Source organism: Callorhinus ursinus, unplaced genomic scaffold (genome assembly GCF_003265705.2).
Source record: "Callorhinus ursinus isolate GAN/ISIS: 27379988/994484 unplaced genomic scaffold, GSC_fseal_2.0 scaffold70, whole genome shotgun sequence".
NCBI lineage: Eukaryota > Metazoa > Chordata > Mammalia > Carnivora > Otariidae > Callorhinus > Callorhinus ursinus.
In genome coordinates, this window is record NW_027397132.1 from 200,536 (window position 1) to 206,747 (window position 6,212).

Below are 6,212 nucleotides of genomic sequence, written 5' to 3' on the forward strand. Positions count from 1 at the left end.
ATACTGGGGCCGAGCACTCTGTTGTCACCTCCCCAGTGGCCCCTTTCAGCAAAAGGACTGCGACCATCCTTGGGGCCACCGGGATGCCAGCGATATAACAGCCCTTCTGCCAGGCTCGCCAGTGTGAGTTCAGGGGCCACAGGGTCTGACATGAATTCCTTTATCTGCCTGATTGTCCCATCCCTCTCCTGGGCCAAGACATACTCTCCAAGCTTAGGGCTCAGATAACCTTTGAGCTCACTGGACACACTAGCCTCCGATTGAACCCAAGGCAAGAGGAGACGGGGTCTCTGAACAGTAGAGTGAATGATTCACACCCTCAAGGGAACTTTAGCAAAGTTTTGTCAGGAGACTAACTTCCATGGCCGGATCTGCTACCCCTAGTTCTCCTGTGTGCTCACTGCATGCCCGGGACATCAGGTTTCTCCCCATTCGAATTAATATATGGACGGCCTCCCCCTTGCTTGGGAAGCCGTCCAGGAAACTTGCGTCAGGTCGGAGATAAAGGGATAAAGGAGCAGCTTCAGGCCCTGGGGGCCACCCTAAATAAATTACAGAAGTACACCTTTGAGAGGGCCCCAATTTCCTCAGGGTCTCAGGTACACTTCTTCCAGACAGGGGACTCAGTTTGGGTCAAAGATTGGAAGAAAGAAGAAAGCTCATCATTCGGATGAGGAGCCACACCAGTGGAGAGTCCAGCCAGACTTCACGAACCCACTCCAGCTTCGGCGTGACTTCCCTCATCTTGGGAGTCGGACTCTACACTGTTGCCCCTCCCGATTGGACTTTCCCCTAGAGGCTTCTACCTAAGGTCATAGATCCCACTTTTACTGGCCCTCTGCTGTCTACTCCTGAGCACATTTCACCATGGTTTTCCTGGCCCCAGTCAGTCCTGGTCTTCTGCTACCTGGTGTGCTGTTAAGTTTATGATTAAGTCTGTGTTCGCCCCAAGGCTTGCAGATCACCCTCAGAGTCAAACAGAATAATGCCGTCTAAACTAGGTGTTTAAAGGGGCATCAAAGGGGGGGATGTTAAGGAAAATTTATGTCCTAAGATGGCTGCCTGAGCCAGCAAGAGAGTCCCAGTCCTTGCTCCGGGTCTCTTCCCGGTTCTCCCTGCCCCGCTTTGTGCACGCCCCAAAAGTGCCAAGTATGTGGAAGTAGAAGTGTATAAATTGCCCCCTTTGTTTGTGTTCGAGGCTCAGACCTTTGGAGACCACTCTCCTCTGAGCCCGCCGGCGTTAAATAAACCTCCTATCCTCCAAGATCTCTGAGTGCCGCTTGGTTCTTCCGTCAGGCGATCCAGTCCAGGTTCCGTAACAGTAGTGCCCCTGGTGGCTAACTGGATAACAACCCGCTTCTCTGAATGTAAGATGTGGTGTCGTGAAGATTTTAGGGTGAGACAAGGCACCTCTTGGGGAACTTCTCCTCCATTAGAACACACCCGGGGTGGAGGGGAACTCCCCAAGTGCACACAATCAGAAAACTAATACATAACTTCAGTGTAAGTTCCCTGGGGATGAATGTTTTTGTCTGTTTTGTTCAGGGCTGTGCTCCCAGTACCCATGCACATGGCCACACCAGTGCATAACACATGATCAGTAAGTACTAACCGAATGGCTGAATGATTCAAATGCCCTATTCTGCACATGGTGCTGTTTCTCCTAATGAATTCTTGAGGTCATTCAATCAGTGAACATTTATTAATGACTTCCTGTGTGTAACACACCATGCTGAGAGACATGGGGATTAATTTTTTTTAAAGATACTGTTCTTATCCTAATGGAGTTGCTATTTATTGCATGTGACAGACCACAGGTGACTGCCTATAACTGAGACAGTGAGTGTGAAGCCAATACCTTTCCTCGATATTCTTTCTCATCTTTGCTGAGGGCCATGTTTCTTACCCCGCTTTTGCTCACCACGTGGTGACTCTGTAACTCCTGATTCTCCAACATTCACCTCTCCTGGAGAACTCATCAGCTGGACCTGCCTGCCTCTCTGGATGTTTCCTTTCATCTCTGGCCATATCCATGTCTTGGATGTTTCATCGACCCAACAACCTTTATTAACCCAGCCCCGCTACTGAACACTGAGTGGTGTTCCTGAATCCTACAGTAACCTGCCCAAAAGTTTGACTCGGTAGCTGAGACATCAGCAGAAGGCGATCCAAAGAAACATAGCCCTGCCAGTGACTGAGGAATCAAATTCATATGAAGGAGAGGGGCAATTAGATTTCCCTCAGGACCAAATCTGTTCATACAAAGTTATTCTAGGGGCGCCTGGGTGGCTCAGTCATTAGGCATCTGCCTTCGGCTCAGGTCATGATCCCAGGGTCCTGGGATCGAGCCCTGCATCGGGCTCCCTGCTCAGTGGGAAGCCTGCTTCTCCCTCTCCCACTCCCCCTGCTTGTGTTCCCTCTCTCGCTGTGTCTCTGTCTGTCAAATAAATAAATCTTTAAAAAAAGAAAAAACAAAAAAACATTGCTTAATTCACATTTAAACTTAGGGGCGTCTGGGTAGCTCAGTTGGTTACTGGCGAACTCTTGATTTCATCTCAGGTCATGATCTCACGGTGCTGATATGGAGCCCTGTGGGGCTCCTCGCTGGAGGTGGGGCCTGCTTAAGATGCTCTCTCTCCCCCTCCTGTTGCCCCTCCCGTTGCCCCTCCCCCTGCTGGCACATGCTCTCTCTCAAAAAAAAAAAAAAAATCAGGGGCACCTGGGTGGCACAGTTGGTTAAGTGTCAGACTCTTGGTTTCAGTGTGGGTCACAGTCTCAGCGATGTGGGATGGAGCCCCTCATGGGGCTCTGTGCTCAGTGGGGCGTCTGCTTGGCTTTCTCTCTCCCTTTTCCTTTGCCCCCTACCTGCCCCATGCTTGCTCTCTCAAATAAATCCTTAAAAAATGTTTAAAAATTCATATTTTTAAAAAGATATATTTATTTATCTGAGAGAGTGCCAGCCCCAGTTGAGGGAGGAGCAAAGGGGGAGGAAGAAGCAGAATCTCAAGCAGATTCATACCCAGCTCAGAGCAGATGCGGGGGGCTGGATCCCAAGACCCTGAAGCCATGACCTAGAAATCAAGAGTTTGGAAGCCCAACCAACTGAGCCACCCAGGTGTCCCTGAAAAAAATTCATATTTAAATGTAAAAGCAACTCATGGTTACCATACTGAACAACACAGTGTTATGGTGTCAGATAACTTACTTTTTCTCCAGATAGGGATGCGATAACTATCTCCTACAAAGAAACTTTCAAGAGAACTCATCTGATACAAAGAATTATTTCAAAGCAAACAATTGTTTAAAAAAAAAAAAAAAAGGGCGCCTGGGTGGCTCAGTTGGTTAAGCGACTGCCTTCGGCTCAGGTCATGATCCTGGAGTCCCGGGATCGAGTCCCACATCGGGCTCCCTGCTCGGCAGGGAGTCTGCTTCTCCCTCGGACCCTCCCCCCTCTCATGTGTTCTCTCTCTCTCATTCTTTCTCTCAAATAAATAAATAAATAAATAAATCTTATTTAAAAGAAAAAAAGACAAGTTTACCTAAAAATACTCTCAGCACAACACATCAGGAGGACTGATAACAGATTAAAAATGGGCAGCACGTTCCGAGCTTAAGAAAGCCATCATTCCTGAACAGGGGACAAATGTAGAGATCGCAGGGCCCCAAAGAGGGCAGGAGGACAGTAAGTGAAATAGTGTAGCAGTGCTGGGGGGAGGACAATAATCAAGTGGCATGTTGGACACGCGTGTTCTGTAGGAAACGAAATGGAACGAAGGGTACAAAAGTGCTGTTTTTTTTTTTTTTAGATTTCCACGGCAATTTATTATTAGTTTTACAACTTTTTCAGGAAGATAATTTACATATTTAAAACATCCTCAAACATTTAAAAGGCATTATCAGGCATTGTCACTTTAAATCACTGACATTTTACCAGCAAGGTTATAAGCACCTACATAACTAAAATTCTTTCCTCTTGCTTTTTTAAAAATAACACTGATGAACTAGTGGAAGCAATTTCCCTTCTTTGTGAAGCCTATGAGTGTCAGTTGCACCTCCAATGAAAGTTCCATTGATAAATATTCTTGGTACAGTTTTTTTCACCAGTCATTTTGTAGAGAGCATCTTGAAATTGACTTCCATATTCAAGCATGTCCAATTCCACCACTTTATACTTAACATTCATGTCATGGAAAAGTTTTTTTGCCATTGTACAGTAGGAACAAGATGTTATTGAGAAAATCACCACACAATTATCAGAAATTGTTTCTTGAATCTGATTCACAGGAACAGTTGCTGACTTCCCCAAAGATGATGATGTGCTGTTCCCCATCCTAAAAAGAATTTTAAAAAGGCAGTGCAGCCAGAGGCCGCAGCTCCTGCTGCCCCGCCGAGCCGGCCCGCCGAACTGCTCCCACTCCGAACCAGCCTCGTCCCCAGCAGCGCCGCGCGGTGCCAAGACATGGTCTGAGCGCCGGGGTCGTTGCGAGCCCAGAAGGGCTGTTTTTTAAAAAAACAAGACTTCTAAAAGATTGAACCCTTTAAATGATGTGAGTGTATACTCTGATTTCAAAGTACACATTTATCAGTGAAACAGCTCTTTCTGAAGACCCTCTAATGCTCGAGTCCCACTAACCGTGCTCCTCTCCCTTCTCAGTCCCTGCTCCCATCGAGGACAACGCTAGGACCAGGAGGTCTTGCCTGGCAAGCGGCCCCCCCACCCCCACCCAGCACTTTCCCCAGTTTTGCCGGCTGGGGCCACGTACACATCGGGGCTCCATCGACTTCTCTGGGAGCTGGATTCCTGGTTCTCCGGGGAGCTGTTGCCCCTTCCTGAGGACTATAGCCCCTCCCCGCGGAGCCCAGGTCCGGGTGTCCCGAACCCCAGGCCGCCAAGGCCAGGGCCTTGCCCCAGCGTGGGCTCCCTTTCGCAAAGGGCCGGTTCCTCCCATCCAGGTTTGTGCGTTGTCGTTCTGGGTTACAGAGCGGAGCCGAGGCTTGTTTACGGTCACCATGGAGACCGTGGGCGGGGCTCCGGAAGGGGCGGAGTCGGGGTAGTGTGACCCGGAGAGAGGACCGGGTCTCCAGGAAGCTCCTCCACTTGCCTTAACCCCGGGCTTGACCTTGATCCCCCGCGTCCTGGGAAAGCAGCCGGCCCAGGGAGGAAGCGCTGCACTCGGACCCCGGATTTAGGGGATTTCCTCTAACCCACCCGACGTCTTGACCGTTGCAAGTCCTGGTCTCCGAGCTGCTGCGATTTCTCTGGGGAATGTGGGACATCTTCTGGTTCTCCACGGGACGGAGAGCAGGCCGGACCAGGGAGACGGAGGCAGAGCTGGAAGGGGAAGGATGTGGCGGAATAGGTCGTTCAGCGCAGGGAGAAGAAGGGGGTTAGCTTAAAGGGTCTTCAACGGATGGAGTTAAGAGGGTCCCATTGTGACGCTCCCAGAGCCTCGATCTGCAACTGGCCAGGCTTATGAAGGGCAACGATAAAAGCCCGGGTGGCCGACCGGATACTGGACAGAGAGGGTCTGGACGCAGAGAGAGGGGTCTCCAGCTCTGGGCCTTCTGCTGATCTCTTCCTTCCAGAAGCCCTTTAAAGCTGACTCTGCTGAGGAATCTGCCCTTAGGCCAGACCCCTAGTCCGTTTCACAGGCACAGACTCAGGTGTTGGATTTCCCGCGCCCACCTTCCCCTCCAACACCGCGTCCCCCGTGTCTGCCCAGGGCTGGGGCTGCTGCTCCCCGCGCTCGTGTCTCCGGGGTTCAGCCTTCAGTGCCAGGCTTCCCGCCCGGCTAACACCTGCAGCTCCCGTTCCCTGTGCCTATCCGTCTGGAGCCACCAGGGGAGCTACTGAGTCCTGCTTTCCTGAGTGCTGGGAACGCGGGACGCCACTCACTGTAGAGATGAGAAATTGGGGGTGTCAGTGCCTCGATGTTTAGCTCTGCAGGTAAGGGACAGTCCCCATTTCGGGAGAGGAAAATTTCCCAATGGTAACTTCTGAACCACTGGAGAATGCCCAGTGTCTGAAATTAAATGAACAAAAAAAACTGAACTCAAAAGCCATTCAGGATTGACAATCATACTCTTTGTTTTTATAGATTTTGCAAATGTGTATTGTTTCACGCGATCATTTTAATGTTAAGTTATACTGTGCCATGTCAAGAAAGCCCTCTAGCATTATAGATAACTGAGTGAAGTAAATGAGGGTCATG

At 49.9% G+C, this 6,212-nt stretch overlaps 1 pseudogene; it reads right to left on the reverse strand.

The window, feature by feature from the left end:
- Window positions 1–3,854: 3,854 nt before the first annotated feature.
- On the reverse strand, window positions 3,855–4,939 carry LOC112816941 (glutaredoxin-2, mitochondrial pseudogene; annotated as a pseudogene).
- Window positions 4,940–6,212: the final 1,273 nt, after the last annotated feature.